This window comes from Tamandua tetradactyla, chromosome 8 (assembly GCF_023851605.1).
Source record: "Tamandua tetradactyla isolate mTamTet1 chromosome 8, mTamTet1.pri, whole genome shotgun sequence".
Lineage (NCBI taxonomy): Eukaryota > Metazoa > Chordata > Mammalia > Pilosa > Myrmecophagidae > Tamandua > Tamandua tetradactyla.
In genome coordinates this window covers 15,194,332-15,216,956 of record NC_135334.1, presented here as the reverse complement: position 1 = coordinate 15,216,956, position 22,625 = coordinate 15,194,332, and the positions used below count along the sequence as shown (strand labels likewise).

Genomic DNA, 22,625 nt, shown 5'->3' with positions numbered 1-22,625 from the left:
CTATTTATTTTTTTAAAATTTTTATTCTAGTAACATATGTAGAATTTAAAATGTCCCCCTTTACCCACATTCAAATATATAATTAAGTGGTACTAATAACTTTCATAATGTGCTACCACTCCCATCATCCATTACCAAAACTTTTCCATCACCCTAAATAAAAATTCTGTACCAATAAGAATTAACTTTCCATTTCCCTATTTCAGTCCCGGATAACCTTTATTCTAGTTTCTAACTTTATGAACTTGTTTATTATAATTATTTCATATCAGTGAGATTGTATATTTGTCCTTTTGTGGTTGGCTTATTTCATTCAGCATGATGTCTTCAAAGTCCATCTATATTGTCATATATATCAGAACTACATCATTCAAATTGAATGTGTATACCACACTTTGTTTACACATTTATCTATTGATAGACGCATGGGCTACTTCCATCTTTTGGCTGTTGTATATAATGCCACTATGAACATCAGTGTGAAAATATCTGTTCAAGTCCCTGTTTTCTTTTATTTTGGATATATACCTAGAAGTAATATTGCTGTGTCATATGGTAATTCCATACTTTACTTTCTGATAAATTACCAAACTGTTTTCCATAGTGGTTATACCATTTTAAATTCCCACCAGTAATGTAAGAGTGTTTCTCTTTCTCCGCATCCTCTCCAACAGAATCTTTTTGTTTTTTAATAGTAGCCATTCTAGTGGGTGTGAAATGGTGCCTCATTGTGGTTTTGAATTGCATTTCCTTAATAACTAATGATGTTGAGCATTTTTCATGAGCTTTTGGCCATTTGTATATCTTCTTTGGAGAAACATTTTTTCAAATCTTTTGCCTATTTTTAAATAGGGTTGTTTGATTTTTTTGTTATTCAGTTGTAGGGATACAACTTTTTATATTCTGGATATCAAACCCTTATAATACATGTGGTTTCCAAATATTTTCTCCTTTTCTTTAGGTTGTCTTTCTACTTTTGAGATGAAGTCCTTTGGTACAAAAAAGTTTTAAATTTTGATGAAGTCAGTTTAATTATTTTTCCTTTTGTTGCTCATGCTTTTGGTGTAAGATCTCAGAGATCATGTCTAACCCAAAGCTCTAAAGAGGCCTTCTGTATTAGCTAGGGTTCTCTAAAGAAACAGAACCAACAGGAGATATCTGTAAATATAAGATTTACTAAAGTGCCTCATGCAACCATGGGAATGCAAGAATCCCAAATCCATAGAACAGGCTATGGGGCTGGCAACTCCAATGAAGGGTCTTAATGAATGCCATAGGAGAGGCCCACTGCCTGAAGAAGCAGAAAATTCTCTCTTCTCCCTTAAAAGTCTTCAACTGATCAGATAAAATCAAACTGGATTATTTCTTTTATGGGGGATATGCCCTTAGTTAATTGTAGGTGCAATCAGCCATAACTGTAATCAACTGATGAATAATTTAATAAAACAGCTTTCTGGATTATCAACCAGCCACAAAATATCCTTACAGTAATAGTTAGGCAAGTTCTTGCTTAACCAGACAACTGGGTACTACCACCTGGCCATGTTGATATCAGAACCCAACCATTACCCTATGCTTTCTTCTAGGAGTTTTATAGTTTTGGTCCTTATATTTAGGTCTTTAATCCATTTTGAGTTGATTTTTGTATATGGTGTGAAGTAGGGGTCCATCTTAATTCTTTGGCATATTACATCCAGTTTTCTCAGCACCATTTGTTGCAGAGATTATTCTTTACCAAGTGAGTGGATTTGGCACCCTTTTTGAAAATCACTGGGCCATAGCTGTGTGGGTCTATTTTTAATCTTTCAGTTTGGTTCCATTTGTCTATATATCTGTCCTTGTGCCACTACTATGCTATTTTGACTACTGTAGCTTTGTAGTAAGTTTCAAGCTTGTGAAGTATGAGTCTTCTAACTTAATTTTTTCAAGATGGCTTTGAATATTTAAAGAACCATACAAATCCAAATACATTTGATGATTGGGTTTTCCATTTCTGCAAAAAAGGGTGTTGGAATTTTGATATGGGTTGCATTCAATCTATGGGTAGAATTAATATCATAAGGATATTTAGTCTTCTAATTCATGAACATGGAAGGTACTTCCATTTATTTAGATCTTTTTCAATTTTTTTAGCAATGTTTTGTAGTTTTCTATGTATAAGTGCTTTATATCTTTTGTTAAATTTATCTCTAGATACTTGATTCTTTAGTTGCTATTCTGAATGAATTTTTTTCTTAATTCCCTCTCCAGACTGTTCATTACTAGTGTATTGAAATACTACTGGCTTTTGCATTTTGATCTTGCACCCCACAACTTTGCTGAATTTGTTTATTAGCTCTAGTAACCTTGTTATGGACTTTTTCAGGACTTTCTATATATAGGATCATGTCTTCTGAAAGTGAAAGTTTTACTTGTTTTCCAATATGAATGCTTTTTATTTCTTTTTCTTGTCTAGTTATTCTGGTGAGAACTTTCAATAAAATGTTGAGTAACAGTCTTGTTATACCTGATCTTGTCTTGTTCTTGTCTTTTGGCATTGTGTAGCTTGGGAGGTGGGGAGCGGGGAGGGGTATTCATATATGCCCTTTATCATGCTGCAGAAGTTTCTTTCTATTCCTAGTTTTCTAAGTATTTTTAGCAAGAAAGGGTGCTAGATTTTGTCAAACACTGTTTCTATATCACTTGAGAGGATTATGCACTTTTCCCCTTCATTCTATTAGTTGCTTTTCTTATGTTGAACCACCATCGCAAAGCTGTGGTAAATCCTGCTTGGTCTTGGTTATATAATTTGTTGATGTGCTATTGGATTGGGTTTGCTAATATTTTCTTGAGGACTTTCACTTCTATATTCAAAAGAGATATTGGTCTGTAAGTATCTTTTCTTGCAGTATCTTTATCTGGCTTTGTTATTAAGGTGATGGTAGTCTCAAAGAATGACTTTGGGAGTGTTCCCTGATCTTCATTTTTTGGGGGAGAGTTTCAGCAGGATTGGTGTTCATTCTTCTTGGATTGTCTTATAAAATTCACCAGTGAAACTATTTGGTCCTAGGCTTTTCTTTGTTTCTTTTTGATTACCTATGCAATCTCTTTACTTGTTATTAGTCTGTTGAGATCTTCTATTTCTTCTTGAGTAAGTGCAGATAGTTTGTATATTTCTAGGGATTTGTTCATTGCATCTAGTTACCTATTTATTGTCAGACGGTCGTTCACAGCACCTCTTATAATCCTTTTCAATTCTTTGAGTTAATAACATCCTACTTTCACTTTTAATTTTAGTTAGTTGCATCGACTCTCATTGTTTCTTTGTTAGCCTAGCTACAAGTTTGTGGATTTTATTTGTCTTTTCAAGGAATCAACTTTTTGTTTCACTGATTCTCTCCATTTTTAAATTCTCTGTTTCATTTATCTCTGCTGTTATCTTAGTTATTTCCTTTCTTCTGCTCATTTTGGGTTTAATTTACTCTTGTTTTTGTACATCCACCAGTTGTGATGATGCATCTCTGATTTGAGGTGTTTCTTCTTTTTTGATGTAAGCATTTAGAGCTAGAAATTTCCCTCTGCACTGCCTTCACTCCATTCCATAAATTTTGGTATGTTGTATTTTCATTCATTCAAGATATAGCTAATTTCCCTTGCAATTTCTTCTTTGACCTTTCCATTGTATAGGAGTGTGTTGTTTAATTTCCATGTATTTGTGAATTTTCCAATTCTCCCTCTGTTTTTTTTTTTTCACATGGGCAGGCACCAGAAATCAAACTTGGGTCTCTGACATGCCCCTTCTGTTTTTTATTTCTAGCTTCACTCCATGTTGGTTGGAGAATATTCATTGTATGATTTCAATATTTTTAATTTATTGAGTCTTGTTTTGTCAACCTAAGGTGTTGTCTTTCTTATCCATGCACAATAAAGAAGAATGCATATTCTGCTGATGTTGGGTGAAGTGTTCTATATATGTCTGTTAGTTTCAGTTAATTTATAATGTCATTACAGTCTTCTGTTTTCTTATTGATCTTCTGTGTAGAAGTTCTATCCACTATTGAAATTAGTGTATTGAAATAGTCTCCTACTATTACTGTAGAATCATCCATTTCTGTCTTCAAATCAGTCAAATTTACTTCATATATTTTGAAGCTCTGCTGTTACATGCATATATATTTATAAGTATTATGTCCTCTTATTGAATTTATTTCTTTATCAGTATATAGTTACCTTTTTTGTCTCTTGTAATATTTCTTACTTAAAGTCTATTTTATCTGATATTCATATAGCTATCTCAGCTCTCTTTTGGTTACTATTTGCATGGTATATATATTTTTTCATCCTTTCACTTTCAACCTACTTGTTTCTTTGAATTTTAGGTAACTCTCTTGTAAGCAGGATATAGTTGAGTCATACATTTTTGTCCAAACCACAACCTCTGCCTTTTGACTGGAGTTTAAGCCATTTATATGTAAGTCATTTACATTTCTTCCACCATTTTACAACATGCTCTTTGTAGTAAGTATTATACCTTTTTTGACTCTCAGTTCTTCCAGTAATGCCTACTTTCAAAATTATTTGATTTTTGAGCTCTTTATTCATCTATGTATTTATTTATATATATATATATATATATATATATATATATATATATATATATTCTTTGAGGGTACTGTGGGGCTAAAATTTAACCATCTAAATCTATAATGATATATTTTGATTTGATATCATCTTAACTTTGATAGCACACACATATATTGCTCACTTACTCCTCCATCTTCCCTTTTTCTTGGATTTGTTACATTTATACATTATAAATCTCAAACCATAGATTTATAATTACTCTTTATGCATTTGAATTTTAGAAAAAGTGGAGTTATATAACAAAAATACATACAAGCTCTGCTGGTGTGAAACTGTGTGTACCCTAGAAAAGCCATGCCCTTTAATATGGATTCAAAATTGTTGGGTGGGATATTTTTGATTAAGTTGTTTCCATGGAAATTTGGCCCACCCAATTGTGGGTGGGACAGTTTGATTAGGTGGTTTCCATGGAGATTTATCTCCACCTGTTCAAGGTTGGGTTGCTTACTGGAGTCCTTTGGAAAAAGCTTCAAAGCTGACACAAACAAAAACTTTGGAAATTCAGAAAGAAAAATCCCTGGGGAAGGTATTTGAAACCAGAAACCAAAGGACTAGCATATTTCAGCCATGAGCCTTTCCAGATCAGCCTTTCTGGAGTCAAGTTATCTTTATCTGGATGCCATAGTTTGGACATTTTTATGGCCTTAGAACTACAAACTTGTAACTTAATAAATTCCCTTTATAAAAGCCAAACCATTCCTGGTATAATGCATTTCTGACAGCATTAACAAAGTAAAACACTTGCGTTTATAATTACCCAATTGGTTCACTTTATGACAGATTTTTAATTCTTTACACTGCATTGAATCTTGTCCAGTGTCCTTTCATTTCAGTCTGAAGAACACCCTTTAACATTACTTGTAGGGAGGTCTAATGGTAACAAACTCAGCTTTTTTTCTCTGGGACTGTCTTAACGTTGCCATCATTTTTGAAAGACTGTCTTGCTGCTTATAAAATTCTTGGTTAGCAATGTTTTATTTCAGCACTTTAAATATTTTGTCCTACTGCCTTCTTTCCCCCATGTCTTCAGATGAGCAAATGGCACTTTATCTTATTGAGAAATGCTTGTATATAACACATTGCTTTTCTCTTGAAACTTTCAGAACTCTCTTCTTGTCCTTGGCATTCGACAGTTTGCTAAGTGTGTATCTGGTGTGTTTAGATTTTAGTTTATTCTGATAGGAGCTCCTTGAATGTATATATTTATGTCTTTTGTTAAATTTGAAAAGTATTCTGCAGTTATTTTGAATATTTCTTTTCCTCCTTATTGTTTTCTTTCCCTTCTGAGACCCACATACTGCATATATTGGCATGCTTAATAGTGTACCACAGGTCTCTTAGTCTCTGTTTTCTTTTTAAAATGATCTTTCTCTTTAGCCTGAATCATCTCCATTGTCTTGTTTTCAAGTTCCCTGTTTCTTTCTTCTGTAAGAAACTTCAACTCTAGTATTACAATTTCATTCCTTCTCAGAATTTCTCTCTGTCTATTGAGATTCTTATATTAGTCATTCACTGTTTTCCTGATATCCTTTAGTCTTTTATATATTTTCCTTTATTTCCTGGAGCTTATTGGGATCATTTTAAAAAGTTTTTGTCTGGTATAGCCAAAATCTGGTTTTCTTTGTTCATAATTTCTGGATTTCTATACTTTTCCTTTGGATGGAACACCATTTCCTGCCTCTTTATTTGTTTTGTAATGTTAGGTTGCACAGGGTACATTTTAACATTTTAAAATATTATCTCTGTGATTCAGTGCCTGAAGTGTTTGTTCCCGAAGTTTGTATCTAGCTCAAGATGCAAACTCAAGATTTCCTTGAGTGTCAGGAACAAACAAATACAAAAAGCACCTGTCAGAGTCTTCAAATTGGCTCTGTATTGGCTGGTATGTTCCTTCAGTGTTTAGTTCCCCAATCAAGATCAACTTGTGATGACTATGAAGTGCAGAGTTTTCTTCTTTTCTGAAATTGTGTCTTGTCCTGGGCCTGTGCTTGCTCATGGCCTTAGTAATTCCACCTACCTCCCCACCTTTTTATACAGGCAGTCAATTACCTTTTCTATTCCTATGAAATATACTTTCTTTCCCACGAGTGGGCTTTGTTATATACCTTAAAGCAGATAGTCCTTTGCCCTAGGCCATTTCCACTTAATTCTTTCTTATGCTGCTTTAGCTGTCACCAGACTGCTTCTGCCTGTAGGCAAGTACTGGGAAGGGAGCCAGAGAAGTGTTTCCCAATTCAGACTGCACCTGATTGACTAGCACCAATATAGGGGTACTCTAGTATGTGCATATGGGTTACCTTTCTCCTTATATAACAGGTCCATACCCCACAGTGGAAGTGCAGGTTACCTCTACATCACAGTGGGGAGGAGGTGGGGAAGGTCAGCAAGGGTACTGCAAGGGTTCCCTACCAGTTTATCAATTTTCTTGCATTTTGTCGATTCAATACTTGTCCAGTCACTGCAGCCCTTTAGCTGTTCTCTGGAATTTTGAGGAACTTGGCTCTGCCATCTTTTGCTGCTTGCACAAAGATTCTGTTGGGGAATGGTACCCTGGAGCATTTTACACCACTGTCTTGTTCAACTGAAATCCTTAGATAAAGTTTTGAAGAAAAATATATTGTTTCAGAAATCCTGTCACTTCTATCAGCTCTCCCCTTCAACCTATGTTGATCCCTCTCTTGCCTCTTTTTTTTTTTCTTTTTGGCATGGGCAGGCTCCAGGAATCGAACCTGGGTCTCCAGTATGGCAGGTGTGAATTCTGTCACCGAGTCACCATTGCACGGCTCTCTCTTACCTCTTTTAGGCTCATCAGCTTTTAGCAAGCTTTTTCTTTCCATCATTTCCTCCTTATACTATATAATATTTATATTTGTTATATGTCTGTTACCTATAACCTTTATCAAGGCTCTTCCATGTTTCATCCTCTCTACTAAGTTATCCCATTTTCATAATTTAATTTAATCCTCATACCAATTTTGTGAATTATTTTCATTGTTCCCATTTGAAGATGAAAAGATTGAGATCCAAAGAAATTAATAACCATTTTTTTTCAGCTGCTGGAAGACAGTTTTTGCATTTGGTTTTAAAGACATAGAAGAACATAAACCCAGTTCACATCCATCATGTTGCTTAAGGAATATGGATGCTCACTCAGCCTGTTGTAAGTATAGCTATGGCAGATCAAAAGACAAAGAACCCAAAGATTTTTCAGTTCAACCCTTTAGGGGTGATGATATCTTGAAATTCTACTTTTGGCATTTTGGCATATTGACAGGGCATACTCAAGATGCAAAAATTCTTTGTACTATGGAATTTCAGGTACTTGATGAATGTAGTGATTCATCTTTAGTTTCCTGACCTGGAACCAAACAGCTTTGGATGAGGTTAATTCCCTCTGCAAGGTGGAACAGGCAGCATTTGGGGTAGACTATTTTCCCCACACATTATTTTAGGAGTGACTTAGCTTGGATTCCCATAAAGGGCAGTCCTGGAGACCAGAACTGGGGTGGAGGTGGTTTATTTTTAGAAGTGACCCAAGGGAACAGGAGTGGAGGAAAGAAGAGTGAAACAGGGAAGGATGGAAAACCAATCCAAAAATGTGTTATTGAGTTGGGTACCTTAATGAGAAACTTAGGACCAATCCCTCTGAGTCCTCTTTTAGTCACCATGAAGAGTGACTCACTAGAGACAAAAAAGAGGGGAGCATTTATCCATTGGTCCCCAGAGGGTGTTAATACTTGTATACTTTCAAGTTTGCCTATGCCCAGAATGATGGCAGATTCCCACAAGCATTCCAGATTATAGCAGAGAAGTCCTAGGGCAGGAAGCAGGGCCAAGTGCTGCCTCCAGGGAAAGGTATTGTTTGGCTACAATTGGGTGCAGCTGTCTGTCACAGCAACAGTAGAAGCTGAAAAGGTGGCCTGAGTAATATGAAATGAGGCATCAAGATGTCTTGGTGATGGTGCCTGAACTCAGGGCTTGTAAAAATTTTCAAAGTAGAAGGTAGAGGACACTACAGTTACAAGGCAGGGGCAAACATTATGTGATTTGTGATACACTAAGAAGAGTAGAAATGACTATTCCTGTATTTACTTATAACCTACTTAGTCTAAAACTTCACCCCTTATTGTTAGTGCTTTGAGTTCATGAAACCTTATTATGAGATAAAAACACTCTGCCCAGGGCAGCATTGCATAAAGCCATTGACACCCAACTGCTCTTCCCCAGCAGAAATATGCTCATATCACTTTCTTCTTCAAAGTAATCTGACTCCCCACTCCCAAGCACATTGCACACATACTTCTTGTCCTGGCAGTCAAGTCTCAAGATGATACAGGGGTGCTGTTTCAGACCTGCTTCTCAACTGTTCCCTTGTTGTACTCTGCACTTCTGTCAAACTGAAGGCCAGAGCACCCACAGAGGTTCGAGACCCAAGTTTTATTTCAAACTCCAACTTCTACTACTAACCAGTTTTCCTGTCTGGAAAAAATAGGGGAAGGGGTAGGGAAGGATAAGATCAGTGAATCCCAAACCTGGCTAAATCTGCAGATTACCAAGGTAAGATTTAGAAAAGAAATACAGATGAAAAGGTCCCACGCCTGCTGATTCTGTTTTATGATGTCTGGATAAGGACAGTAAGATATGTACTTTTTAAAATTTTTTATTGTTAAATATAACATATATACAAAGAAGAGAAAGGATAAGCAATGATTTTCAAAGTACACTTCAACAAGTAGTTACAGAACAGATTTCAGAGTTTGTTATGGGTTAACATTCCACTATTTCATATTTTTCCGTCTAGCTGCTCTAAAACACTGGAAGCTAAAAGAAATCTTTTTTCCTTTTTCTGTGAAAAATAGTATATATAGAAAAAAAACAATAAATTTCAAAGCACATCACAACAATTATAGAGCAGATTTCAGAGTTTGGTATAGGTTACAATTCCACAATTTTAGGTTTTTACTTCTAGTTGTTCTAATATATTGGACACTAAAAGAAATATAAATATAATGATTCAGCAATCATACTGATTTTTTAAGCCCTACTTTCTCTGTTATAATCCACCATCACCTTTGATCTTTCTCCACTCTTTAGGGATATTTGGGCTATGCCCACTTTAACTTTTTCATGTGGAAGGGGCCATTGATAATATGGGGTGGGAAATGGAACTAGTTGATGTTCTGGAGAGACTGACCCCTCTGCATTTCAGGATTTATCTGGTCTGGGGATCCATCTGGAGGTTGTAGGTTTCTGGAGAGTTACCCTAGTGCACAGCACCTTTGTAGAATCTTGTATAATGCCCTAGAGGGATTGGCTGGAATGGTTTTGGTTGGAGTAGATAGCAATGTCTAACTGAAGCTTATGTAGGAGTGACCTCCAGAGTAGCCTCTCAACTCTGGATAGGGGCAGCAAACTCTGTTTGCCCTTTCTCAGCTACTGATACCTTATTTGTTATACTTCTTTTCCACCTTTTGGTCAGGATTGCATTGTTGATCCTACAGTGCCAGGGCCAGACTCTTCCCTGGGAATTTCCTCCCGCACTGCCAGGGAGATTTTCACCCCTGGATGTCATGTCTCATATAGCAGGTAAGGCAATGCTTTTACTTGCAGAGTCGGGTTTAGAGAGAGAGATGCCACATCTGAGCAACAAAAGAGGTCCAATGGAAGTAACTCTTAGGCATACCTATGGGCAGGCTAAGTGCCTCCACTACATATGCAAGCTCCACAAGAGCGAGCCTCAGTACCAAGGGCTTCACCTATTGATTTGGGTGCCCCTAATATTTGACACAATATCAGGAGTTTCCCTGGTGGTAAAGTTTAATAGCTCCGTATTTTTTCTCCCATCCCTCAAGGTACTTTGCCAGTACTTTTTTTTTATCATCTGCTTAATATACTCTGGGATGTATCCAGACATTATGTTAAATTATATAGGATTAAAGGCCCTCATTCTTATTCTGAGTTCCTGTGTTTGGATTGTTTAAATAATCTATCCAGACAGCTTGAGTTAGATTATGTGCTGCAGGAAACTTTAAGTTCTGGAGAAAATAAACTTTTCTTCCTTTGGTTTCAAAGAGTGGATGAGGTTCTAAAATATAGACAATGTCTTCCTTACCCCTGTATTCTGAATTTCTTAAATCCAGACCTGATCAGTTCTTTCTTATCTCTAAATACCGAGTTATACATATATAAAACAGTCTCTCAAAATTGAGAAATAACAATTACCACTCTGGACTAAATGTGTCTGCTATAAGAGCAATCTAGGCCCCTGTTTTCTTATAAGTGTTTTCTAAATGAGACCATACAATCATTGCTCTTTTGTTTCTGGCTTATTTTGCCTCACCAAATGTCCCACAAGTTCATTCACAATTTGCATACCTCATGACTTTTTTCCTTTTTGTAGCAGCACAATATTCGACTCTATGTATATACCATCGTTTGCCAATCTACTTTCGCCAATCTAATTCTCAGTCAGAGCATCCTTCAGCCACCTCCGTTAGGCATCATGGATAATGTCCACAGTCAACAGTCCACCAAAACTCTCAATTTTAGATAATTCCATTCTTCCCAAGAGAAAGATAACCAATAAACACACCCTCACCAAATAGAAAATGTAAGCCTTCCCAAGATACACTTTCTTAATAAGCATATAATTATCTAATTTTTTGGCACATGTAGGTTTGTTCACTCCAGAATTAGATGAATTTTAATATTGCTTCAAATCTATGAGACTATCAGTGTGTTAATTAGCTGTCACTGAGCTCAAACAAGTTTCTGAGAAACCAGGACACCGAAGGGGTAACTTTCATCATTAAAGAAGCAGAGTTGGGATAAGACCAAGCAAGCAAAGCAAGTACACCAATGTAGATGGTCCAGTAGGGTGAGGGGCTTAAGCTACCAGGCCATCAACCAAAGTGTCTGGGAAATATTGATCAACTCCCTGCTCTCAACATTGATCTTGAGGTGAGACTGAATGAAGGGGCTAGAAAAGGAAGATAGGATATACAGATACAAGTAGGGGCCCAGTTTTCTCTTCAGGCAGGAGCCTGGTACCTGGTTGGGAAAAGAATGTGTGAAAACATGGGGATGTGAGAGCTCCTGTCTCTCTAGTTCAGGGATGCTCTTTGGACACTGAGCCTAGATTGTATTCCAGGCTCTATGGGTGTCTTTCTGAGGGTCCTTAGGCAGCCAATTTGAATACACTGTCACCTTATCTTTCAAACAGAGGCAGAACTATTGCCTATGAAACAGACTCTAGCTTGGATACATGATCAGCCCAGCAGTGCTGAAGTTTGTTGCAGACGCATTGTTAGTACTCTGGGAGAGAGGAGCATAGATGAGGGCAGAAAGAGAAGGGAGGAGTATCAATGTACTGGTTTAACTTCTTGACTCTTCTCTCAGCAGCCATACTTGTGCTCAGCATTTCTGTCTGTATTTTTTCTCATGTTTCTACAGACACTCTCCAGAAGAGAATGACTCTAAGAAGCAGCTCCTCAGTGACTGAGTTTATCCTTGAGGGGTTATCAGAACAAGCAGAGCTCTAGCTACCCCTTTTACTTCTGTTCTTAGGGATCTATGTGTTCACTGTGGTGGGCAACTTGGGCTTGATGACGTAATTGCACTGAATTCCAGCCTTCATGCACCAATGTACTTTTTCCTCTTCAACTTGTCCTTTATAGATCTCTGCTATTCCTGTGTATTTACTCCTAAAATGCTGAATGATTTTGCATCAGAAAATATTATCTCTTATGTGGGATGTATGACTCAATTTTTCTTCTCCTTCTTTGCCAACTCTGAGTGCTATGTGTTGGTGTTAATGGCCTATGATCGCTACGTGGCCATCTGCAACCCTCTGCAGTACACGGTTATCATGTCCTCTCAGGTCTGTTGTCTTCAGCTCTCTGGCTCAAATGTGATGGGGTTTTCTGGGGCCATGGTCCACACTGGAAATATGTTGAGACTGACCTTCTGTGATTCCAACATCATCAACCATTATCCGTGTGAAGTTCTCCCTCTCTTGCAGCTCTCCTGCAGTAGCACACATGTCAACGAGCTGGTGTTTTTTATTGTTGTTGGAGTTGTCATCACAATGTCCAGTATCAGCATCTTCATTTCATATGCTTTGATTCTCTCCAACATCTTCCACATTCCCTCTGCTGACGGCAGGTCCAAAACCTTCAGTACATGTGGCTCCCACATAAGTGTGGTTGCTCTGTATTTTGGGTCAGGGTCATTCACTTATCTAGCACCTTATTTTCCTGGATCTATGTACCAGGGTAAATTTGCCTCAGTCTTCTATACCAATGTGGTTCCTATGCTTAACCCTTTGATCTACAGTTTGAGGAATAAGGATGTTAAGCTTGCCCTGGGTAAAACCCTGAAAAGAGTGCTCTTCTGATGGTCTGATTCATTGGCAATTGACTCATGGTAAGCATCTGTTATGGTTGCGTTCATGTGTCAACTTGGCCAAATGATGGTTCCAAGTTTCCTGGTCAAGCAAGCGCTGGCCTATCCATTACTGCAAAGACATTTTGTGTCTGGTTTACTAAATCACCAGCGCATTGATTGCATCCATAACTGATTATATCTGCAGTCTGCCAAGGGGAGTGCCTTATGCAATTAGTGACTTTTAATCTAATCAGTTGAAGGCTTTAAAGGAGAAGTAAGAAGGAATCTCTCTCTGCTTCAGCCAACCAACCTTTCTTGAAGGATTCATTAAAGACCTTCATTGGAGCTGTTAGCTTATGGTCTGCCCTATGGAATTTGGACTTATGCATCCTCACAGTTGCATGAGACACCTTTATAAAGTTTTATATTACAGATATCTCCTATTGGTTCTGTTTCCCTAGAGAACCCTGACTAATACAGTTTGGTACTGGGACTGGTTCTTGAGAAGCAGAATATTAAAAATTGGTTTTTGCAGTTGGTTTTCTCCTCTGATTAGACTCAAAAGCACTAATGACTCTAATTCCAATCATCAAGATGGCACTTGACAGTCTGTGGCATGAATTGGCAATAGAGATACATGAAATATTAGCATTTTATCCTCCTAATTGTATGTTTGTGTGAGGCAAGGCTCTGGGTGACAGTGTTTTTGATACCTTAATAGAATTTTGTGGAGTTAAGAGGTATAAACGTGATGGTTGGCAGTTTTAGATCTGCTGGATACAGTTATAAGAGAAAAGGATGAACTGAAGACTTCAAATTTGCACCTTAAATGTTGTATGGAAGATGTAAAAGTTTCTATTGTTTCTTGAAATAAAATCTTATTTACTGTGGTCGCTGACTTGAGATCTCTGTCTGCAAGTAGAAGATTTACAACATAAACTAAAATCTCAACCTTGCAGGGTATGTACTGTTAAAGTAAAGGCATTGATTGGAAAAGAATGGGATCCTGAAAATTGGGATGGGAAAATATCGGTTGGTAATGAAAGAAGAGGGGACATTGGAACCCTGGATTCCTCTGAGTGCTTGCTAGATAAACCTCTGATGGGTTGCCCTGAGGAAATGGCAACCCTGCCCCGCCTCCAGCCTGCCCTGAGGAAAGACCTTCCCAAGCTCTATACTGCCTTGAAGAAACAGCTTCCCTTCCTCCAGTCTGCCCTGAAGAGTCTGCCATCCAACCTCCACCTAAAGAGATTAACTCTTCATTGCCGGTGAAACCAGTAACCACCTCCTATGGGAAATAGCTCTCACTCCTCTGGAGCAATTAATCCAGCTTCACTATGTGGGTTGGTTTGAAGCTGTTATATGTGTGGGAATGGATAATAAGAATGTGAGATAACAGTGGAAGGAATACAAAGTTGGATCAAGCTGAATTTATTGATATAGACTCAGAGATTCTGCATTCAAAGTTGTAGCTTGAGGGGTTAGAAAGGGTGTTAACAGTTTTTTTTTTTTTTTTTTTTTTTTTGGTGGTAGTGGGGAGGGGTTGGCTGAAACAGGATCAAAAGGTGGCCAACATTACCTTAAATTGAAATGCCAGGATTGACCTGGTGTAATGTAGATGAGGGGATCCAAAGGTTTAGAGAGCTTGGAATGTTAGAGTGAATTTATCATGGAAGACCTTCTCACACACTCCAGGAATATCCAGAGAACACATCTTTTACCAGGATTTTGAGGAATAAATTTGTGAGATGAGCTCCATAATCCCTGAAGAGTTCTGTAGTTGCCCTTCTCTGTAGGTCAGATATTACAGTGGGCATTGCTGCCACTGAGCTGGAATCCTTAAACACAATGTGGTTGATCAGATCCCAAATTGTCAGAAGCCACATGACAGTGCTTAATCACCAAGGGCAAGCTGGACATGGCTACCATAATGGATAGCAGACTCAAAGCAGCAATCAAAATAAGCTGACTTGCAGAGAATTATGGTATTAGCTAGTAGATCATGGAGTGTCTAGAACTAAAATAGATGGGCAGTCTACTGAATTCTTGTTTGAGCCATATAAGCAAAAGAGTTCTAGGACAAGTGAACAGAAGCCTAACTTGAATTACAAAGTCAGAGAGTCATGGTCACTTAATAAATTCCCAGACCTGAAAGATTTTACAGACCCAGAGCCTCTTGAATGAGGGGAGGGCCAGGTACAACTGAGGAAGGACCCTGAATACTGCCAAAAATCTATACCATGAATCTTCCTCCAGCCTTCCCCAAGGAGATCTATGCTCTTTTACCAGAGTAACTGTGCACTGGGGAAAAATAAATGATAGATATTTGGGGGATTATTAGGCACTGGCTCAGAAGTGACATTAATTCCAGGAGACCCAAAATAGCACTCTGGTCCACCAGTCAGAGTAGGGACTTATGGAAGTCAAGTGATCAATGGAGTTTTAGCTTAGGTCTGTTTCAGAGTGGGTCCACTGGGTTCCCAGACCCATTCTGTGGTTATTTCTCCAGTTCCAGAATACATAATTGGAATCAACATATTCAGCAACTTGCAGAATCCCCATATTATTTCCCTGACTTGTGCAGTAAGGGCTTTTATGGTAGGGGAGACCAAATGGAGGCCACTAGAACTGCCCATACCTAACAAAATGTAAAACAGAAGCAACATCAGATACTTGGAGTGACTAAAGAGATTAGGGCCACTCTTAAGAACTAGAAGGATGCAGGGGTGGTGATTCCCACTGCATCCCCATTCAGCTTTCCTATTTGGCCTGTGCAGAAAACAGATGGGCCTTGGGGGGTGATAGTGAATTATTGTAAACAAACAAGGTGGTGACTCCAATTGCAGCTGTTGTTCCAGATGTGGTAGCATTGTTTGAGCAAATTAACATATCACCTAGTACCTGGTATGCAGTTATTGATTTGGCAAATGACTTTTTCTCAATAGCTGTTAGTAAGGAAAACTAGAAACAGTTTGTTTTAAGCTGTCAGGGCCAGCAGTATACCTTCACTGTCTTACCTCAGGGGTATTTCAACTCTCCAGCCCTATATCATAATCTTGTCTGCAGGCACCTTATCATTTCTCCTTCCCACAAGGCATCACACTGGTCCATTATGTTAACGATATCATATTGATATGACTTAGTGAGCAAGAAGTAGCAACTACACTAGACTTATTGGTAAGGCATTTTCATGTCAGAGGATGGGAGATAAATCCAACAAAAATACCGGGGACTTCTGCCTAAGTGAAATTTCTAGATGTCCAATGGCCATGTCAAGATAGCCCTTCTAAGGTGAAGGATAAGCTGTTTCATCTGGCCCTTCCTATGAGTAAACAAGAGGCACAACACCTAGTTGGCCTTTTTGAATTTTGGAGACATCATATTTCTCATTTGGGTGTGCTACTCTAGCCCAAGTACTGAATGGCAGGAAAAGCTGCTAGTTTTGAGTGGGAACTGGGACAAGAGGAGGCTCTGCAACAGGTCTAGGCTGCTGTGCAAGCTGCTTTGCCAGTTTGGCCGTATGATCCAGCAGATCCAATGGTGCTAGAAGTGCCAGTGGTAAATAGGAAAGTTGTCTGGAGCCTGTGGCAGGCACTTACAGGAGAATCACAATGCCGGCCCTTTGGATTTGGGAGTAAAGCCTTGACATTCTCTGCAGATAACTACTCTCCTTTTGAGAAATAGCTTTTGGCCTGCTACTAGGCTTTAGCAGAGATTGAATGCTTAACTATGGGCCACCAAGTTACCATGAGTCCTGAGTTACCTATCATGAGCTGGGTGTTGTCTGATCCACCAAACCATAAAGTTAGGCATACACAGCAGCACTCTATCATAAAATGGCAATAGTATATATGACATAGGGATTGAGTGGGTCCTGAAGTCACAAATAAGTTACATGAGAAAGTGGCCCAAATGCCCATGACCCCCACTTTTGCCACATTTTTTTCTCTTTAACTGCCCAGGACAATGACCTCTTGGGGATTTTCTTCCTCAGTCAACTAAAGAAAGGAAAAAACTCAGGTGAGGTTTAAAGATGGTTAGGCATAATATGCAGGTGCCACCCAAAGATGGACAGCTGCAGTGCTCTATCACCTTTCTGGGATGTCCCTGAAGGACAGTGGTGGAGGAAATATTCTCAGTGAGCAGAACTTTGAGCAGTGTACCCAGTTTTTCATTTTGCTTAGAAGGAGACCTGGTCAGAGGTGCATTGTGTACTGACTCATGGGCTGTTGCTAATGGTTTGGATGGATGATCAGAGACTTAGAAGGAACATGATTGGAAAATTGATGATAAAGAGGTCTGGGGAAGTGGTATGTAATGGACTTTCCTGGGTGGGCAAAAAACATGAAGATATTTATGTTCCATGTGAATGCTCACCAAAAGGCGACTTTAGCAGAGGAAGATTTTAATAATCAAGTGGATAAGGTGACCAGTGCTGTGGATAACAGTCATCCTCTTTCCATAGCCACTCCTGTCATTGCCCAATGGGCTCATGAACAAAGTGGTCATGGTGGTAGGGATGGAGGCCAACAAATGGACCTTTTCACTCACCAGGGCCAACCTGGCCACAGCCACTTCTGAGCTCCCAAACTGCTAGCAGCAGACATCCACATTCAGTCCCCTATATGGCATCATTACCTGAGGTGATCAACCTGCTACCTGGTGACAGGTTGATGACATTGGACCACTTTCATCACAGAAGACGCAGCAATTTGTTCCAAATGGAAAAGACACATACTTAGATATGGGTTTCCCTTTCCTCCAAGCAATGCTTCTGCCAAAACTACTATCTGTGAGCTTATGTTTGTTATTCTGCACAGCAATGCTTATAATTAAAGAGCCCACTTCAGTGAACTAGGTGTGGCAATGTGCACATGCTCATGAAATTCTCTGATCTTACCATGTTTCCCATCATCCAGAGGCAGTGGGGTTGACAGAATGGTAGAATGGCCTTTTGAAGCTGCTATTACAGTGCTAATTAGGTGGCAATACCTTGAAGGGATAAAGCAGTGTTCTCCAGGAGGCTGTTCATGCTCTGAATCAGCATCAACTCTATGATTCTGTTTTTCCCATAGCCGATTCACAGGTCCAGGAATCAAGTGGTGGAAATGGGAGGGGCACCACTCACTATCACCCCAAGTGATCCACTAGAAAAAATTTTGCTTCTTATCCCTGCAGTCTTATACTCTGCTGGTGTGTAGGTCTTATTCCTTCAAGAAGATACAACAATAATTCCACTGAACTAGAATTGTAGACTGCCTTTGGCCACTTTTGGCTTCTCATGCCATTGAATCAACAAGCAAGGAAAGGGATTATTGTACTGGCTGGGGTGATTGACCTTGACTATCAAGTTGTAATAGGACTGCAACTACACAATGGAGATATAGAAGATTTTCCTGGAATACAGAATATTCTTTAGGGTGTCTTTTACTACTACCATGCTCTGTGATTATAGTCAATGGAGAAATGCAACAACCTAATCTTGGCAAGACTACCAATGGCCCAGAAACTTCAGGAATGAAGGTTTGGGCCACCCCTCCAGGCAAAGAACCATGGCCGCCTGAAGTGCTTGCAGAGGGTAGAGGAAGCATGGAATGGGTGGTGGTGGAGGACACATATGAACCATATGAACTATGACCATGTGACCAATTATAGAAATGAGGATCATGATGGTATGAATATTTCTTCCTTGCTTCGTTATGCGTATATTTGCATTTGTACATAAAGAAAATATCTGTCTTCTTCTCTTTCTTATTCCCTTATCATATGACATAAGTTACATTATTCATATCATTTAAGTTATATAATTTTAAGAGTGAATGCTACCCAAGGACTTACCTATTCTGGAGAGATTAGAGCATTTCTGGTGGTACATTGGTCAATTTAATATCATTAGGTGAGAAATAAAAATGTCTGTTATTGTGTTCTATTTAGAGATTCAGTATAGTGTAGGTGGCGTGTTATAGCTGCTGAATTGACAAGGGGTGGACTATTATGTTTTGGTTTATGAGTCAAATTAGCCAAATGATGGTGTCTAGATGTCTGGTCAAGGAAGCACTGGCCTAACTGTTACAGCAAGGACATTTCATGGCTGAATAATAAACCAAAAGGCTGGTTTATTAAATCATATCAGTTGAAGGATTTAAAGGAGAATTCAGGAGACTGTCTCTCTCTGCTTTAGCCAGCCAGCCTTTTCTGGGGCCTTCACTGAACACCTTCATTGGAGTTGTCAACTCACGTCCTGCCTTACAGAATTTGGATTCGTGCATCCTCACAGTTGCAGGATACACTTTGATAAAAATCTCATATTTAAAGACATCTCCTGCTGGTGCTGCTTCCCTAGAGAACCCTGACTAATGCAGCATCATACTCAAGCATCTTTTTTTTCCAAAGAAGGAAGAATTTTAATCTCTTTTTTTCTAAGCAGTGTCTTTTTTCCACTTTTAAAATTTGGAAGTCTCTTCCAAACTTGGAAGTATTCTCTTGGATTATACCATTTTGTATGTCTTAGAGTGGCTCAGTGCATGCAACTTAGTATCTATTAAGTACCCACTGTTTATTGAACTCTATACTAGGCTCAAGAGATAAATACAGTGAGTCCTTCTGATGTCTGTCTTTTTCTTGGCAGGCAAAATGGCTTTATTCAAGCAAAACCACATTTCTGGCTGGGAGATGGGGCAGACAATGATATGAAGGTACATCATAGTGAATTAAGTTATTTTTTCTTCAGTTATGGCAGCAGCTTTATCAAAGACCAAAGGTAGATACCTTGGTGCCATAGGTAATAGTGTTCCAACACTTGGAGAGGTTGCTTATCCAGGAAGATAATTTTATGCACATATTGCATAGCTCATATTTTAGAGAATACACCCTCATAAACTGCCCTGAGGACAGGGTGGAAGACAGACCAGGGTCATGCAAACCATGTAGACAGATGGGTTGATGGAGAGTCATAATATTCAGAAGAATGAATGGGGTGCTTTCTGAGTGAGGTTAGAAAGTTGAGGAGTCCTTGAAGAGACTCTTTGTGAAGAATATTTGGTACTTTCTTTTGGATTATGGGAAAATGATATAAAGTAATGAGTCCATATGATTTGCTTTGTTCATATTTCTCTGACAAATTGGAGAGTTTCACAATGTGTGTTGCTGAGAGAACAAGGCAGTAAAGGGAAGTCAGGCCTTCCTTGCACTTACCCCTCTGCTGGCTCTTATGGAGGGAGCAGCAGCATCCTGAGCAGAAAGGTGGCTCATGTCCTCCTCGTTGTGACTAGGAGCAAGGCAGTGTCAGGTGGAGCTGAGGTTACCACAGAGAAGCACCTGTATCATGGAACGGGCTGAGGAGGAGATGGGAGACAAAACTCATTTTCTCCAAATATGTAAGAGGTAGGAGACCTTTAAAGAAGGTAGGTAAATCTGATGTCTGGAGCTTACCTAGATTATGATAATAACCATACTGAACATTTACTGAGCACATATTAACTCATTTATTAGAAGTAAGTTAAAGCCATACTGAACCTTGCAAATCTGTCCTCTGCGTATTGCTGAGTCTCATCCTCTAGGAAACTGTGTTTGGGTCCATAGGATCTTGAACTAATAAGAAAGAATCAAGAATGAAGAAGGATGAGATTAAATACACTTTGATAAGAATATAGAAAAATTAAAAAGATAACATTGGAAGAAATGAGTAGGAAAAAGTCACAAATCAGGCCCAAAAGGATCAAAACGGAAAAGGATTGATAATGGAAAGAGTGTCTTTAAAGTCTGAGGATAACTTTCCTACATTTTCTCCATTTAGGCATTGGGTTGTATAGACATGAGAGTATAAATTTGACTTAATCAGGCACTGCCTTATATCTTTTGGAAACCAGTTTCTTTATGAGAGAGTATTTAAAATGACATAAACTCAGAGGAATTTTTCCAGGTTCTAGCAACAGCATCTATGATTTCTGCAGAAAATACCATATACTGTAAATTCTGAAGGCCTTCACTTCTCTCACCAATCAAGGATAGGGCATCTTGCATGATGTTCTTTCAGCTTGGTGTTGAGGAAATGTTAGTTCTTAGTGGTCAATGAACTGGAACAGATTTGGAGACTTCTGACTTACAGTAACTGATAGACATGATTTGATCAGTGTCTCATTGTCAGACACCTAAAATGAATCCTTCTGCCACATTACCACAATTCTTTCACCTCACAACATCATGACATCTTGATCTGCAGCAAGACTGATTCTTTTCTAAAGTTGGCCAGCTTTACTTCTCAGCTCTTCCTGAGACATCTCTCCCTCTCCATGGCTTCAACACTATGTTCGATGGTGAATCCCGAGTCCAGAACCCTGGTCTTGATCTATGATTATAACCAACAGTCAGTTGTAAGTTAGAAATGTAAAAGTATTATCAATGTTCATGTTCAAATAGAAACATCTGATGGTTAGTTAGTGACATAGTTTGGGAATATAAGGGAAGATAAACTGTTCTTCACAGCAGGAAGAAATTAATAAAATAAATCAGCTACTAGCTATACTAATTCAGAAAAATGGAAAAAGCACAAATATAAAAAATAAGAAATGAGGGGACAGTAATTATAGAAACACAGGCAATAATGACAAAATAAACTTTTTTGCTTGATTCTATTCACATAAATTGAAAAACTTGTATGAAATGTAACTCTAGGAAAACAGAATTTAATAAAACCAATTTAGAAAATCTAAAGTCAAAATAGAGAAAGATGTTAAAGGATTATACCAAAAAATTATGAGTCTCAGATGGCTTCACAGGAGAACTCTACCAACAAACAGCTCATTCCAGTAATATTTAAACTGTTTCAGAGACTAGAAAAAGATGAAAAATTTAAAATTATTTTTGTGAAGTGTGCATTACATTGATGGCAAAATCTGACAAGAAAACTACAGACCAAACTCACTTATGAATATCAATACAAAACTCTTACACAAAATATTAGCAAACACTATTCAGCAAAAGAAAGAAGAATAACTCATCCTATTTATGTGGAGTTTATTCCATGAATGCATGGATGGTTCAACATCTGGAAAGCTATTAATATAATTAATTTATTAATAGAGCTGAGGATGAAATCATATGGTCATCCCTGCAGATGCTAAAAAAGTATTTATTAAAATTCAGCAATTATTCTTGATTAAGTTCATTCCATAAAATAGAACTAGACAGAGCCAATTTGAAGTTTGGACCTCTTTTTTATGGCTAAAAGTAAAAACTGTTAGCTTTTTTACATTCACTTTTATTTCAAGGGATATATGGTGTTTCTTGAACTGCCCACTCTTTGGACAAAATTCACAGCAACTTTATTTATTGAACACTTTTTCCTGGCCCTGAGTAATTCATGCTAAATTAGGTAAAATGTAACATTGTCACTGTCCCATATATGTGCATTTATAGCTCCTTTTATCTCCTAGCTCTTCCTAAGTTTTGGGCAAATATTCTGGGCTCCCTAATTGGGAGAGCAAAAGACACAGCTTACTGTCATTATCTAAGGACCACAGGGCTATCTACAACATGAAGTTTCTTTGTTTCCTCAATTTTGTGCAAATATAGCTTCCTAATGCAAATGAAGAAAAGAAAATCTTGTGTCCCACTTT

General features: G+C 38.2%; 1 pseudogene; it reads left to right on the top strand.

Annotated features, from left to right (window-relative positions):
* Nucleotides 1-12,092: 12,092 nt before the first annotated feature.
* LOC143643242 (olfactory receptor 8B4-like) lies at nucleotides 12,093-13,018 on the top strand (annotated as a pseudogene).
* Nucleotides 13,019-22,625: the final 9,607 nt, after the last annotated feature.